Source organism: Oryctolagus cuniculus, chromosome 13 (assembly GCF_964237555.1).
Source record: "Oryctolagus cuniculus chromosome 13, mOryCun1.1, whole genome shotgun sequence".
Lineage (NCBI taxonomy): Eukaryota > Metazoa > Chordata > Mammalia > Lagomorpha > Leporidae > Oryctolagus > Oryctolagus cuniculus.
This window is the reverse complement of record NC_091444.1, coordinates 34168739-34186136: the sequence shown is the minus strand read 5'-3', so window position 1 is coordinate 34186136 and position 17398 is coordinate 34168739. Positions and strand designations below refer to the sequence as shown.

The window sequence follows — 17398 nt, the reverse complement described above, 5'->3', positions numbered from 1 at the left end:
CTCATAAGAAATAATGATCAATGCCCTAAAATATAGGAATAACCATTTTGGGAATGAAGAATTAAATCTGTTTTTATGCTAAGTATAAAACTAGAATCAATGAGTAGCAGTTATAGTGAGGGCAATTTTAGGTAAGTATGAACAGAGTTTCAAAGATTGCTTTGATCACCTTGGAAAGAATGAGTTTACCAGCAATGGAAGCATTTAAGAAGGAACAGATAGGTTAGTGGGAGATTTAAAGACAATTCAGGGGTTGGATTAGATGACCATTAAAGTATAATACCTGGGCCGGTGCTGTGGCTCAATAGGCTAATCCTCCGCCTGCGGCGCCGGCACACCAGGCTCTAGTCCCAGTTGGGGTGCTGGTTCTGTCTCGGTTGCTCCTCTTCCAGTCCAGCTCTCTGCTGTGGACTGAGAGTGCAGTGGAGGATGGCCCAGGTCCTTGGGCCCTGCACCCACATGGGAGACAAGGAGAAGCACCTAGCTCCTGGCTTCGGATCAGCGCAGTGCGCCGGCCACAGTGGCCATTGGAGTGTGAACCAACGGAAAAGAAAGACCTTTCTCCCTGTCTTTCTCTCTCACTGTCCACTCTGCCCGTAAAAAAAAAAAAAAAAAAAAAAAAAAAAAGTATAAAACCTTGAGATGCTAGGATTCTATTATTCATTAGGCCTTCAGCCTATTTAGGAGGCATCCCTAAATTCTCTTGAGTTTGGAAGAGAAGGCCACTGGAAAAGGTCATTTCAGTTTTTCTTCTGGCTCCAGTTCTACCCATGTCCAAACAAATGGAGGCAGTTTGAAATGTTCTTGACAGCCTCACAAGGGAAGCATCGTAGAATCTTGGACTTGTAAATGTGTCAGATTGAATAGACAGAGACTTAGTGTAATTTTTTTTTTTTTTTTTTTTTTTTTTTTTTTTTTTTTTTTTTTTTGCAGGACAGGGGACTGAGACCCAGAGAGGTGACAGCACTCTCCTAAGGTCACACTGCATGTTTGTGACAGAACAAGAATCAAAATTTCAGCCATCAAATTTTAAATCTAATTTTTTTTGCAACACATCACATTATCATTCACACTCCTTGTGGAAATTTCTCCTGCATCTAACTTAAATTCTTCACTATGCATTTGAATCCCAGTTTCCTACCCTCTCTACTAAGAGTGATGAATGTTGGACAATTTTCCTGGAAATAAAACATCTTTTTTCTCTGTTAGTTGTATGCTATAGCCTCCTCTGCTGGATGGGGTGAGGTCCATTTCACATGTGCACTCATCTGAAGTTAGCAAGAATTCTGAAGAACAAAATTCAAAACTAGTAGTGCTGCTGTTTGTAGTCATTTCTCAAATACTTGCTTTGAAACCAAGCTCCAGGTCTGGGATCCACATGCTTGTAGTTTTCATGTCCCCTCTCAGAGGACAGATTGTTGCCTCTTTCATAACTGGATGATGGCGTTGTTCCCACCAGCAAAAGTGTAGCCAGGTGGACAAGTCACCAGGATCCAGAACTTCAAATGGAAGCTCCTTCAGGGGTGATAATTTTCCCGCCTTTTGGTGCCATAGATGTTATGCTTTACATTGACGTCATACTTCCCTGGAGCTGGGCTTTGTAAGGATGCAAGCACTACCTCCCGTCACAGAATGTGATGTATGCTTGCCTCCTCCTCTTCCCCCCTTCCACCTCTATTTGGGTGGATCTTTGACTATTTGAAATATGTATGACCAGTTAAAACCATGAGTTATTGTTTGAAAATATTTGCAAAAGTACTCTTAGTTCAAGCTTTGTTTTGTTTTGGTTTTTAAACAAGGAGGGGATCAGGCTGCAGTCCAGGGCTCATTATTAGATCAACATTCTCTGTGATGTTGGGAGGCAACACAAGTGGCTGTAACACTCCAAAGCCACAAGAGGGCAGGAGAGTCTAAAGAATGAAAGGAGGATCAGCCATGAAAACAAACTTCTTTGTTCATGTAAAAGCCAAATCATCAAATGAACTGCAAAACCTGGAAACTCTCAAGAACAATAGAAGAGGGTTGCAGCTTAAGTGGCCAGCTTGCTAGCCAGACCATCCATGGGAAAGCAGTGGACTTCTGCATCCAAGATTTATAAGCTGTGATCTTTGGCAGGTAGGTTAATATCTCAACTCTCAGTTTTCTCCTGTAAAAATGTTCCTGGTATTGCCCATCACCCAGGATTACTGGGGAACTTAAATAAAATTGTATGGTGAAGCACCTGACCTGGTTTCCTCACAGCTTTTCCCAGTGGTTGGTTCCCAGTTCCCTACACCATGCTTTCTTCAATGTTGGCTATCATTCCTCTGGGAAGTCTTCACAGGCCCCATCCCAGCTCTCACATTACCTTGCACCTACTACTGTGATAGGTACTGTTCCTTTGGCTATGTCTTAATTATTTGTTTCCAACTCTGTTTCCCTCATTTGACTTATAGCTATTTCAGGGTAACTGCTGTGTATCTCTACACCTAGCCTTCAAGGGATGGAGGGATTTTAAGTATCACTCTCTGTTTCTTCTTCTCTCCCTCCTCTCCTTTATTCTTTTTTATGAATCTTTGAGCCAAACAACAGACCAGACATTAAGGGAGACATGATCCCTGCTCACATGGGATATAGGTTAAATAAACAATATTTTGGTTAAAACTAGTAGTGTAAAAGGTTTGATTGGCATAACAGCTCTGTGATTAACAATTGTACTTACTAAAGTAAGCAATTGTTAAACTGATGTAAAAGGCTTCTTGAAGGGAAGATATACCTCATGTGGCACATACTGGGGTTTAAACAATGCTTGGCTGTAAATATTAAAAAAGATGTTTTTAAAGAAATATGGAAAATATATACCAGGAGGCTTATTTCTCATTTAATTGGGAATGGGCAGGTGAAAGAGATTTCAAACCTGTAATAAAATTCAGTAAGGTGAGAGAAGTCATACTGTGCTAACACAGCTGTGCCAAGTGCAGGTTGGAGGAGTGAATGGCCAAGAGCTGGGATTTGATATCAAATGGAACCCACTTCCTTCCTCACCTATATAGTAGAGTGGGCAAGATTCTTCACCTTTTTTAAGCCCCCACTCTGTTTTTGAAAAATGAAAGGCTGTTGTGACAATGAAATGGGAGACTATTGGTCAAGGCTTAAGGACCATGTCTGGTGTGCAATAAGGCTCAGGGGAACAGCAGCCTTTACTGTGATTGTGACCATCCTTCTTTTGCACATCTGATTTCATTTCATTCAGTGACTTCCCACAGGGAGAATGAGCCTTGGAGGAGGGGCCTGCACAGTGGCAGATTTTTCCAGGAAAGCAGCACTGCTTGCTTGCCTTGGGGACATTACAGTGTGGCTCAGGGAGCCCTAGTCCAGTAGTGTCTGCACCTGACTTGTTGGAGAGTGAGAGTAGGAGGTTGTGGGGAGACCTGGGTGCCACCAACATCTGGCACTGCTGCCTTCTTCACATTCAAGCTTTTATTACAAATTTATCATGGGTCTTCTCTCCCTAGATTTATCTGAGCATTTGACGCTTCCAGTTTTATCATTTGAGGCAGAGGAGTCCCACAAGCAGTTTTACTGCTTCACTGATGACCAGTTGAGCCTAAATTCAAACTGAAGCACAGTTGAGCCTAAATTCAAATTGAAGGTAAATTCAAGTTGAAGCACAGATTTTAATTCCACTCCACATGTAGAAAAGCAACAACTAAGCTAGTTTTTACAAATAAGCATGATTACAAGTGTATGGTGTCTGAGGCTTTGGAAATGTCTTCTAGATTTGTGTGAATTGAGTCACATGAGGGTTAAATATAACTTGGAGCAGTAGTTCTGTTATCAGAGTCTGGCAGTCCTTTGTAAGCTTTACAAGCCCTTTGATGCTCCATGGCTTTCTGGGTGAGAAAGGGGGCCCATCTAAGAAGGCGGTACCTTTCTCTGAAGGGAGGAGAGAACTTCCACTTTGATTATGGCCTTGTCTAAATAATGTCAGAGTTTGTGAACTCAAGAGGCTTCCATAGTCTTGGCAGCTCATGACAAGAGCCTCGGGTGATTACTGACTTCATAAATAAGAGTGCAAATTGTTAAATCAACAACAGGAGTCACTGTGCACTTGCTCCCCATGTAGGACCTCTGTCCTTAATGAGTTGTACTATGAGAATTAACGATAAAACTAGTCTTCAAACAGTACTTTACACTTTGTGTGTCTGTGTGGTGCAAACTTGAAATCTTTACTTAGTATAGATTTGATCTTCTGTATATAAAGATAATTAAAAATGAAGCTTAATGAAGAATGGGATGGGAGAGGGAGTAGGAGGTGGGATAGTTTGGAGGTGGGAGGATGGGTATGGGGGGAAGAACCTCTGTGGTCCAAAAGTTGTACTTACGAAATTTATATTTATTAAATAAAAGCTTTCTAAAAAAAAAAAACAAAAACAAAAACAAGAAAGGGGGTCCAGTAGCCCAGTTGGGCAGTTGAAGTTTTCATGTCTATCACAGGCTTTCTTAGTCTGAGTGTGGAGCTTGCCAGAGTTTGACCTTTCAGGCTGATATTTCCAAATGATTGGAAGCTGTGTAGCAGCTATTGGCTATTCTGGATTATTATGAAGAAGCAGGAAGACAGTCTTTACTCTTTTATTGGATTTTCCAACATATGGCAGAACTGGGTGTGTGTTGCTCTCTGATCTCCAATAAAGAGTTGGCTTTTCTTTGGCTGGCAGCTCTTGTGCGTAGGAAGTTGAATGCCTTGTTCTCTTGGGAAAGATTGTCTTAGTTGCCAGGATGAGGAATTCAACTAAGCCTGGAAGGGTGGGGTCCCCAGGGAGCAGCATGAGCAAAAAGGAGGGATTGAAGTAGTCAACCTGGGCACTAGTAAAGTTAATGTCTTAATATTTACTAGGCAGACTAGAGTTTAAATTTGTCACTACATAATGTGTTTGCACCAAGTGAAGGTAAATGACACCCCCAGAAAGCTGTATGAAAGAAGGCTTTGTAATAATTTGAATATTTGAATATAGAATATAGAACAGGCCAGAAGTATTTTTCTTTTCTTTTTTAAATTGACATATCATTGTGCATATTTATATTTATGGAGTACATTATGATGTTTTGGCATTGAATTATCACAAAGCACCCAGTAGTACAGGTTTGGGATGGTAAAATAATATCCTGTGCTGCAGGCTCATTTGTGACTTCTTTTCAGAAAATGATGTTATCAGCTACCTTGAATTAATGTAATTGACTGAATTTCATTGTTTAATTTTATTTAGACTTATTACTCAAAGCTAATAATTTATCTTGATTAATATTTGTACCTATAATAAAAATAATTTAAGTTCAACACTGGGAAATTACAACTTGCTTGGTTTAAAGAGTTCACACATGACTCATACTTCAGAAATATTGCATTAAAAGGATCTTTAAGGATATTTATCAAGTTTCAGTCAGTGAAAGAAGAGGGGATTTATGATATGGAAGATGCAGTTTGTGATAGAAATTTAACTTTGTTATACTGTGGGAACTGGTGAAGACGTTTAAGGAGGGCTGTTATCTGTCTTGTCTGATGATAAACTGAAGTTTGTATTGCTCCGCAGAGCTGTCAATTGGGGAAAACAAAGCTGGACTTGGGAGGAAAACCTAGAACTTACACCTACACCTCCAAAGTTGACATTCAGAACTGAAGGAGGGAGATCTGATGGAACTAGAAGAGCTGCTGCTTTGGTTGTGGCTTCATGCTAACCAGCATGTCATCTACAACAGCCCTTAGTACCTTCATCAACCTTGCAACACAACTGCTTTACCTCTCTCTTCTGGATTGCGGGTAGATTTCTCTTGAGGTCAACCCTAATCTGCACCCAAGGGAGGAAGGAGTTCATGAAAGCTTAGTTCCAGACTAGCTAAGTTCAACTAGTCCAAAGCCATTGCAATGATTACATTTCAGATATTCCTGGATCAACCTGTAAGAAGAATTTAACACACAGTGTATATTCAGTTAATTTTTGAATGAATGAATGATTCAAAGGGTAATACTGAACTTTAGTAGCTCTCTAATATCTTGATGATCCCAATTTTGAAGTTTGGCATAGGATCTGGCCCTTGGTTGGTACCCAGATAATATTTGTGGAATAAATTACTGAGTGGTATGTATGGAAGTGCAATGAGTTGGGAAATCAGGAGGGTTTTGAGTGGTCCTGGTTTGGCTACTCCTTAGCTGTGAGGATGCCAGCTCCGTGGCTTCTGTTAGGCATGAAGGAGTCATGTGAAATAATCTCTAAGAAACCTATTTTGTTCAGAGGTTTCACAGTTCTGTGTATTTATCAGATTGTTTTCCAAATAAGAAGAGAGAATTGTTCACAAACATAGTACTTGATACAGAGTTAGAAGATGTGAGCCATCATTAAAGAGCAGGCCTGCGCAGAGTCAGGGATTGAGGCTCCTGGAATCTGGCTGTTGACAGCATGAAGACCAACCTGGAGAATGCTTGATGGACAAAGGCAAGATCAGTGTAGAAAGAAGGGCTGTGAATGAGTTCAGGGCTAACTTTCCCCATTTGAAAATTGTGCCTCAGGCTGACTCTATTAAAAAAAAATAAAAATAAGCCAACCTAACTCAATTTGAGACTGGCTTCTCAGTCACGTCAGGTTTTCTGCAGAGCTAACTCTCTCCGCAGCAGACTTCTTTGTCTTATGGCAAGGGTGAATCCCAGGCTCCTTCGGACACAGGCCCTTGCTTGCATATTCTTCTTCCTCTGTTTGAGCGCCAGTTACTTAGATTTGTCCCAAATCTGCCAGGCTCACTCATAGACATGCTGTTGAACAGTTTGCCTGATGGCTCTAAAATTTTTAGCACTTGATGAAAATGGAAATCCCTTTGCTATAGTTTTTGATGCCTTTCTTTAATAACTGTTCTATGCTTTCTGAATGTGTGTAAGATGTAATTCATAGCCTTTGAGCACTAGGCAAGAAAAGCCTGTAGTTCAGGGCATGGCGAATGATAAGAAAAACATGGGGGCCGGCGCCACGGCTCACTAGGCTAATCCTCCGCCTTGCAGCGCCGGCACACTGGCTTCTAGTCCCGGTCGGGGCGCCGGATTCTGTCCCGGTTGCCCCTCTTCCAGGCCAGCTCTCTGCTGTGGCCCGGGAGTGCAGTGGAGGATGGCCCAAGTGCTTGGGCCCTGCACCCCATGGAAGACCAGGATAAGTACCTGGCTCCTGCCATTGGATCAGCGCGGTGCGCCGGCCGCAGCGCGCCAGCCGCAGCGCGCCAGCCATGGTGGCCATTGGAGGGTGAACCAAGGGCAAAAGGAAGACCTTTCTCTCTGTCTCTCTCTCTCACTGTCCACTCTGCCTGTCAAAAAGAAAAAAAAAATAGAAAAACATGGGAAGCCTGTCCCATTTTTAGTTATGCAATCCACTATGCATTCCACACATACCCTGGCCATGTCCCTGAACCTGAGAGGGATGAGGTCTAGTTCAGGCTAAATTCTAGTTTTTCTAGAACTTAAAATCAGTCAGGAACTGTTTCCTGAGTATCTACTCTGTTGTGTGGCTAAATAGGGGCCAGGAGATTCCTGAAACAATTAAATATACCTTTAAAGAACTAATTGTCTTCTTAGAGAGGACAAAGCAAACACCTGAACGATCAGGAAACAAGATCGAGGACAGGTGGCGTAAAGATGGTAGGCCTCTAAATGAGCTTTACAAATCCATGTGACTTGCAGAAAAATTTTCTTGTGTTAGGCATGGCATTGAGCTTTTAGCAGTTTTCAGGAAGGAGGAGAGGCACTCTGATTTGGAATAGGGAATGACAGTTGTGATACAAAGCATAGAATGAGCAGAGAAAAGGAGAAATAAAAAGAATGTTGGACATATATGTAGTAGGACTTCTGTGTGTGTGTGTGTGTGTGTGTGTGTGTATACACACATATATATATTACATATATATAGACATATATGTATTTTTCTTTTTAAAGCTTTTTTGATAATTAATAGACTTATTCTTGAAAGCAGTTTGAAATTTAAGCAAAATTGAACAGAAAGTAGAGGGAGTTCCTATATATATATCCTGTCCCAACCCACCCATGACTGCCCTACTATTGATAAACTGCACCATAGTGATACAAATTCTGAATGTTTTTGAATTCTTCTGTCCTTGATATTGCTAGACCCTTTTAAGGCAAGATGCTGGACAGGAGCTTAGGAGCTCCCCTGGCACTATCTCAATGGGATATGAGCCTCTGTTTTTGGAAAACATTTTTTAAAAGAATTACTGTCTGAGATAACCAGTTTAGGTTCCTGGGCCTAGAAACCAAATTCCCCATTTTTATAGTGCAGCCTCTTGCTTCTTTCTCTTTTAGTAACTCAGCATCTACTGGTTGGGACTCTAAAAGGACTTTATAGTGGTATGATTAAAAAGAAAAATTATGCCTTTTTTTTGGTCTCAAAAAGTGCCTCTTTAATTTATGCTTTTCCATCATCTCATATAGCTTTTCAAAAAATGAAACACGTATGTGAAGATAAACTGCACTCAATATGCTGAGTGGATCAGGGAGAGACCAGGATCTTGGTCGTTAACCAAGGCTCTGTGGAGGAATTAAGTTGTTTGACTCGTAGCTCCAGGCCTGGTGAAATAGGTAGTATTTCATTTCAGTCCTTTGTGGGATTCAGGCTGCCAATATCTGGGCTTTGAAGTGGTTTCCCCCTCCTATGATGTAACTGGATTCCCTTTGCTGGGCCTGAAGAGGCGTTTCTCATACTCCTTTTCCCTGCACTAGTCACTGGGGGTTTGCCAGCCTGGGAGTCTGATCTGACTGCCTTTCTGGTTTCCCAAAGTTCTCTCCAAAAGTCTGTATTTACTACCCTAGATAATTTGAGAATAAGATTACAGTGTATTCTACTTGTATATGAGTGCTGTGTGCATCTGGTGGGTGGGTGCTGGGCTGTGGGTAAGTGTTATAATTTTTTTTAAAGATTTATTTATTTATTTGAAAGGCAGAATTAGAGAGGCAGAGGCAGAGAGAGAGAGAGAGAGAGAGAGAGAGAGAGAGGCAGACAGAAAGTCTTCCATCTGCTGGTTCATTCCCCAGATGGCCACAATGGCCAGAGCTGGGCCAATCCAAAGCCAGGAACCAGGAGCTTCTTATGGGTCTCCTACACGGGTGCAGGGGCCTAAGGACATGGGCCATCTTCTACGGCTTTCCCAGGCCATAGCAGAGAGCTGAATTGGAAGTGGAGCAGCCGGGACTAGAACTGGCACCCATATAGGATGCTGGCAATACAGGCGACTGCTTTACCCACTATACCACAGCGCCGACCCCAAGTGTTACAGTTTTAACTCTGAATTTAGCTTTTGCATTTTAACTCAGATTTAAGAGTGACTTTACTACTAACCCTAGATGGTTTATTTGTTTGTTTGTTTGGTTCAATTGCTCTGGTACAGTGCTTGTTTGACCTTTTTAAATTTCCATTAGCGAACATCCACCTTACCACTTTTCTGGTTGTTTGTTGATGCAAATGAGTATTGTATTCGTTGAAATCATAGAATATTTTCACTCCAAGGTATTTCCAAGAGTTTCAGACTTGAACTCTTTTGTCTACTGCTTTTCCATGTTGTGAGAAAGTTTTTTTGCTTTTGTTTTTAAAGGTTTGTTTATTTGAAAGTAAGAGGTATGGGCTGGAGGGGGGAAGTGAGAGCTAGAGCTAGAGACAGAGATAGATAGATAGATAAATATCCTCCATCTGCTGCTTTACTTGCCAAATGGCTGCAACAGCCAGAGCTGGGCCAACTGAAGTCAGGAGCCTGGAACTTCCTCCAGGTATCCTATGTGTGCAAGGGCCCAAGTACTTGGACCATCCTCTGCTTCCTTCCTAGGCTCATCAGCAGGAAGCCGGATCAGAAGTAGAACAGCAGGGAATTGAACCAATGTCCATATGGGATGCCAGCATAATCTGCTATGCCACAATGTTGGCCCTGAGAAATAGTTCTTATGGAGAAGCAGATTGCCCTTATGTTACTTTCTTTTTGAGTAAAGCCACACCCCCTGGAAAGCTGTGGATGTCCAATATCTTGGTCTCTTACGTAGATAGCTTTTTTTTGAATTTCACCATGGTGTTATGCCTCCAGTCTGCACTGAGAGGTGATACAGGGACAACTGTATGAAACCTACTGTGTCTAACAGACGGAAATTTTGGAAAACATTATCCTACATGAAACAGAGCCCTTTTTCACGAGGATGACACTGATAACAACAAAGTAAACAGAGATTTTTCTCATCTCTCAAATATACTTCTGCACTGTGGTTTCTTCAGAGAAACAATTTCACAGTAGATACAGATAAAATCTCATTGGATTGGTCCCTGCTGATGTGAAATTATTGTAGTTTGCACATGTGATTTTGATCTTAAAGTAAATGTGGCATATCTTGGAACTTAGGCTCATGGTACATTCCTTTGTCGAAAAGTCTTTGGCTCGTTCATAACATGACCTTAATTATTTTTCATCTGATCTCTGAATGTTCACTTGTTTCACAGCTTACAAAATAGTCCAGGGAAAGTAATTGACATGCATTTAAAAATATTTTGCACTTTGGGGTTAAATTTGATTTCTTCTGTCAACCTAGATCATCTGTCTAGGTCTCTTCACACTAGGTGGCAGAAGTGATTTGTAGAGGCAAGTGATTTCCTGTCTGATGCTTTGCAGTTGGGGTTCAGGGACAATTACATTGTCAGTAATTGACAATGGACTCAGAGGTGTCTGCTCCGGTGAGTGACTATGTGGCTTGAGGGATGGCCTGTGGTTTTGAATCTAAAATCCCACACATCTTTCTGCCTCTCGGGTTGTGCCCCAGACACAGAGGTAGGAGCAGAGAGAGAGAAAATCAACCTTTTATTCTCTTGTTAAAGGAGCCAGGATAGCATTGAATAAGCCATGAGAAATGAGAAGTCACAAGCTACTGTGCAGCTTGAATCCACCTGCCTCTGCTGGGCTGCAGAAAGTGACAATCCCTGTCATTGCTGAGGTAGCTCTTGACTGTGTTGACAGATACCAGGTTGACAGTGTTTCTGCTTGGAATTCTGCTCATGCGTTGCTTTTGGATCATTTCAGTTGTTTACTCATTGCGGTGAGGTAGCATAAGAATTGGATGGGAGACTTGCAGTTTCCTTCTTTGGCTTGACTTCATCTTGGGCAAATTACTTTATCACTGCAGTGCTAAGTTTTCTTATCTGTGAAATAAGGATAACAATAGCCCTTCACTGTGTGATGTTGAGAACTAAAGGACTTAGTACATGTAAACTATTTGGCACATGGTAAGAGTACAATATGTGTTAGTTGTAATTTTTTAAAATTAATTTACTTTTTATTGATTTGAAAAGCAGAGAAGCAGAGAGAGCCAGAGACAGAGATCTTCCATCAGGTGGTTCACTTCCTAATTGCCTGCAACAGCTAGGGCTGGGCCAGGCCAAAGGCAGGAAACTGGAACTCTATCCAGGTCTTCCATGTGGGTAGCAGGAACTCGAGTGCTTGTACCTCAAGGTGAACATTACCAGGTAGCAGGAATTAGAAATAGAGTCAGAACTCTAACCAGGAACTCTGGTATAGGAGGTAGGGCATTTCAAGTAGCATGTTAACATCTGTGACAAAAACCAACCCCTGTCATTATTTTTTGAGTAAGATAAACTTCATGCATTTCAGTTTCATAAGTTGAAAGATGATAGGGTAGAGTAATACAATCTCCAAAATTTTTGATAGCCTTCAAAATACGCTGTGTATACAGCGTCTATGTCATTTTTATGTCATTTATAGGCCATCACAATGATGTGCACACAATAGTTAATTGTGTATTTTATTAAATGCTTGTTGAATTCTTGATGAATAAATATCACTAGGAGTGTGATTTAGTTTTCAAATGAGAAGATGATTAGGACATTCTGTTTTTTCCCTCCTGTTCATCTATTTAATCATTTTGTTTTTTCCCTCCTGTTCATCTATTTAATCATTATTTTAAAAATAATGAACACTTAAACAATAAGTATACTACATCCCAGGAACCAAGCAAGAAGCTATCAGGGATAGAAAGGTATGCCAGAACATTACTCACACTTTTTTTTTTTTTTAAAGAAATTTACTTGAAAGGCAGAATTACAGTGAGATAGAGGGAGAGACTGAGAGAAAAGTCTTCCATCTGCCGGTTCACTCCCCAAAGGGTTGCAATGGCCAGGTATGGGCTGGATTGAAGCCAAGAGCAAGGAGCTTCTTCCAGGTCTCCCAAATGGGTACAGGGCCCAAGCACTTGGGTCATTCTTTGCTACATTCCCAGGCCATTAGCAGGGAGACGGATCAGAAGTGAAGCAGCCAGGACTCAAAGCAGCACCCATATGAGATGCTGGCACCGCAGGTGGAGGCTTAACCTGCTACAGCACAATGCCAGTCTCTTGACTCACACTGTCAATGAATGATATATGGTTGTAAATGGTGCCACCCAACTCAAGTCTGCTTGATCCTGTTGGGTCCAGGATGGCTGAGCTGGTCAATATCAGGCAAATTCAATCCATTTGATTCAGCTAGAGGTATAGGGCACTTATGGGGGAGTAGTGTAAGATGAAACTACTTAGAAACATTTTCTAGGGTATAAAGTATATACAAGCTACCAGAACAGCTGCAGTTGGAACTTAGATGAGTATAAAATTCTGAATTTTAATGAATGGAGGTACACTTATTTTATCATAACAATTTGTTCTAAAAATTCTCTATAATAGAAATGACAGCAGCAATAATTGTATTATATTGTATAGTCCATAGACTATAGACATTACCTCTTTTTTTAGTTGTCATAGCAACAGCTTCCATTTAATGAGCCTGTGTTATTTACCAGGTGCCATGTTTGACACCTGACATATATTACAAAATATAATTCTTTGTATCTGGAGCCTGAGTTTGCCAAGAAAGGGGTTCTATAATGAGGAGAGCCAGATTAAGCTCTGTGAGAGTAGTGACCATGTCTATCCACCTCTTCATTGCATTTCCAGCCTGTTGCATAGCGCAATGAGAATTTGGGTGATATTTGTTGATGGACTAAATGATATGACTTGTTCAGGGTAGTGCTAACTAGTTGGTAGTTACAGCCATGTCCAAAGGTACTTGATTCTGACAAATTAGATTTGATGTAATTATGGCTAGAGAAAGTCTATTTTCTATAATGTAGGAGAAAACCAAGGTCACTGGATGTCCTCTTGGCTGTTGATCCTTGCCGTAAAGGAAAGCAGTCTTGGTAGTCAAGTGATTTTCATTTATCAAGGATGTTGACTGCAGTGAGATGGTCCTCAGCTTTATGTAGTGACTCTTTGCATCTTTCCATCATGTTTGTGTGGTGAGTAAAGCAAATGGGATCACTGTTGAACACATCATTCATTCTGGCCTTTTGTTCTGTTATAGTTAAGCTTCAATGGCTTTACACTTTTTGATAGTGTCTGATTCTGGGTCAAAGGGATTCGGAGGAAGGGAGAGATATTTTCTTTTGCTCTATTAGTGAGATGTGAGGAGGCTTCAAAGATAGAAATAAATGTATTATATTTCTGAAAAATTTTCCTTCTCAGTTTGATCAAGTAACCTTTAGTCAAAGACCTATTATTGTTTTGGCTTCTGGTCTTATAGGTCATTTTGACTGAAGAAAGGTCATCAAGATTTTGGAAAACTGACTTCATATCTCAAGAACATTTTGGGGGAACTTCTGTGTTTGAAAAGGAGTTTTTATCCTTTTAATTTTCAACTATATGAACCTAATTGAATGGTTTAGCAGTGGTAATTAATTGATTATTGTATGTAAGATCCTATATAGGTGATGAAGATACGAAGATGTCAAGACATGACTTTTGCTTTCAAACACAAGAGGTGGAGACAGACTTGTTGGCAGATTTCTGTTGTAATTTGCTATGTGAGACCCTCTGGAGGGATTGTGCGGAGGCCTATGGATTCATAAAAAAAACAGAATCGGATCACAGGTGAGTTTCCAGCATCAGTAATATGAGGCTAGGGGAAAATAAAGAGGAGAGAAGGCCTTCTGTGTGTGTGTGTGTGTGTGTGTGTGTGTGTGGCGGGGGCGGGGTGGGAGGAGAGTGTAAAAATGTGAGAATGAATGAGAAGGCTCAAATCCCACTGGCAGCAATCTTATGCCTCTGCCTCAACACTTTGATCAACCAACAGCTCCCCAGATTTTAGATCCAGATTTAGTGCTAAATTATTGTTGTGGTCTGTTTCATATTCACCAGAGAAAGAACCGAGTTCCTAACTGACCTAGCCAGTTCTCATTTGGAGAGCCTGAAGATTTATTCCTTCTTCCCCCATTGATGGCCCACTGATGTATGCACCTGCCATGTTGTCCTTGTAAGGGTAGAGACTCTTTTTTACTGCCAAGGGCCACTTGGATATCTATAATATCATTTGTGGACCATCCACACTTATCAATTAAAAATTAGCCTGCTGTAGATTCATTGAATTTTGAGTCCTACCTGCAGTTGCCTCTGTGGGTCAGACCAGCTAAGTTTGGCAGCCTTCTACGGCCCATGGGCAGGATATTCACTAGCCCTGGTAGATTCTGAGGTGCTAAGTAGTATTTTGCCATTAATCTTTAGAGTGAGATATTACTCATTTTTCTTGCAGCTTCTTCTTCCCCCTTTTGTCTATTCTATTGTTAAACTTATAATTGAGATGATCTCTACTTATTCTGAGAATGTGGTAAAAATATTAATGGAAGCCCAAGAACAAAGAATTTTGGGTGGAACTGATAATCTCCTCCTACTACCAGAGAGTGATGGATCCCTGGAGAAACCACAGACTACCTGACCAATTTTGTGCTCTTGACTCCCAGTTTTAGTTTCATTTAACAGATGGAATTCATGATTGTTTATCAGCATATTAAACCAATGTCAAGTCTACAATGCCAATGTAACAGTTTCTCAGTTGATTAGAAGCAAAGGGCAGGTAGCTGTCATTCAGAAACTCTAAAATGGCAAAGTTACGGAATTGGGTTTTGAAAATGAGTCACCCAAACATTTTCTTTCCAAACATCTGCAGGTTGTTAGCCTGATTTATTTTGAATTAAAAAATCTTTTTGAGCTGGCTGACAGCTTATTTTAATTCCCAGCTGTTAAAATGTTTCAGCAATTGGAATTAGGGGCCATGCTGTTGCTTTTGATGTGGTCGGAATGAATTCAGCACTCAGGTACACCTGGAGTACCTTCCCCTTCTCATCATGGCCCTTCATGGTTTTATTTCCTTCTGTTTAAGAGCTTGGCCCTTTGAGCTCTTTGTTTATGATCTATTTGCTTCAATCTTATAGAAGTGGGGGCCAAGGGAGTTTAGCTCATATTCCAGGATGTAGTGGCTTTTATCCAGCACATACTGCTTTGTGGCTGTCTTAGATTCCTTGTGGGACAAGTTGAGGAATAGACAAATGTATAAATAAGTAAATTTATATTTAATTAATTTTGCCCTCTCATTTCCTAAAATATACGGAAATGAAATTTCTACTCAAAGCCAAGGTTCTCATTAATGTTTTCAAGATTTGACTGTAGAATTCTGGCTTGGTAAAGGCCCTGGACTTGTTCCTCTTTTTTCCCCAGTTGTGAATGAGTGCCTTTCTTTTCTGCTGTAATTTTGGATGGGGGAATCTGAGGATTCATCTTCTCTCTACTGATCTCACCTACTACCAACACTTAACACTACCACCATCTTCTGCTACCGCCACCACAAAGCTGCTCCTTGTCACTCCTAACTCCCCCAGAATGCTGCCGTATTGTTTATATTCTTTTTATTGTCTGATTTCCCTAACGAATTACTTGGTACTTCAACTGTGTCTTTGGCTCCTCTTTATGCCTCGGTTGTTTCATACCCATTGTGACTCATTCTACTGCTCTGCTGACATTGGGTCTCACAGACCATTCATGGCTTTTTAATTGATTCTTAGTCTTCTGGTTACTTCTTTACTTGCTCCTTGATCTTCCATATATGCATTAAGGAAAATTATGAAAACCAGACTAGAATGGCAGGTTGGGGTGCTATATGTTAAAATAAGAACTTGGGCCTTTTTTCAGTAGGCATTGGGGATTCAATCCTGTTTCTTTTTTTTTTTTTTTTAAGATTTGTTATTTTATTTGAAGGTCAGAGTTACAGAGAGAGGGAGAAGTGCAACTCAGTTGGTTTTCTCGAAAGATGCATTCACATCCAACAAAACAGTATATTTTTCTACTAAGGCCTTTCTCTGAAGGCCTTCAAATCTTAAGAAAAATTTAATATTGAGTATTTAGTATATATTAGGGAAAACAAATATTCCCTGTTTCCACTCTTATTTTTCAAATTTACTTACCTGTGAAACTAATTTAAGAAGAGCGAGGTAATTTTTTTCTCAACTTTTAATATTTACTTATATGAGAGAGAGAGAGAGAGAGAGAGAGATCCCATCTACTGGCTCACTCTCCAAATGGTCCTGACCTGGAGGTTGAAGCCAAGAGCTGGGAACTATATCCAGGTCCTCAGTGTGGGTGGCAGGAACCCAACCATTTGAACCATCACTGCTGCCTCCTGGGATCTGCATCAGCAGGAAGTTAGAAGAATAGAGCAGGTGTCTAACCCAGGCCTTCCACTGTGGGGCATGGCAACTTAACTGCTAGGCCAGATGCTCACTCTAGGGTAATTTTTGAATAAGCTTCTCCAGAGGCAGTTGAATTGGGAATGAGTCACATGGGTGCTTTCTTAATGACATCAGAACATGAGGAAATGGACTGGCTTTTCTGTTTTTTCTGCTTCCTATCAGTACATTTTTGATTTTGTCTTTCAATGGTGAATGTATTTTGTCTGTTTATTATTTTCACCTTTAAAGTCTGTTTTCACATTCTGAATTTTTGAAAATGCATTTTTTTGTGAAAAATGTTAATTTCAGGATCATTTTCACATATTATATTCAGGAGTTCTGGGATGGAGTCTGAGAGTCTGTTTTCTCAATAGTTATTACCACTCCCTCTTCCCTAGATGGACTGAGGACCTGTCTTTGAGAAGTACTGGACCCAAGAAGCATGGTAAGTTTGACTTTTATTACTAGCTGCCTTGGCCCACTAGTGAACAACTTCTAGACTTAGCCTTTTAAGTTTCTTCTAACGCACTTTAAGATTGCATAGCCAGTTACAGCCCAGCACATATAGGTTGACAGGATTCTTATTTTCTTCCCTTCTAACTTCTTGGGTGGTTACCATTTTACTTACCTCAGGTAATCCTCAAATAGCCTTTGAATACAAGTGTTCCACAGTAGGATAACTATGGTTGACAACATTGTTTTTGTTTTACTTATTCCAAAAACAAATCAATTAAATTTATTTATTTGAGATTAGAGAGACAGGGAGAGAAAGAAAGACCTCCCATCTTCTGATTCACT

General features: G+C 40.6%; 1 long non-coding RNA gene across 1 annotated transcript; it reads left to right on the top strand.

Moving 5' to 3' along the window:
• The first annotated feature begins 1960 nt into the window (after positions 1-1960).
• LOC127483428 (uncharacterized) lies at positions 1961-17121 on the top strand. Its single transcript, XR_007909631.2, has 3 exons — positions 1961-2115; positions 13800-13973; positions 16999-17121. It is a non-coding gene; the product is annotated as an uncharacterized lncRNA (long non-coding RNA).
• The last annotated feature ends 277 nt before the right edge of the window (positions 17122-17398 follow it).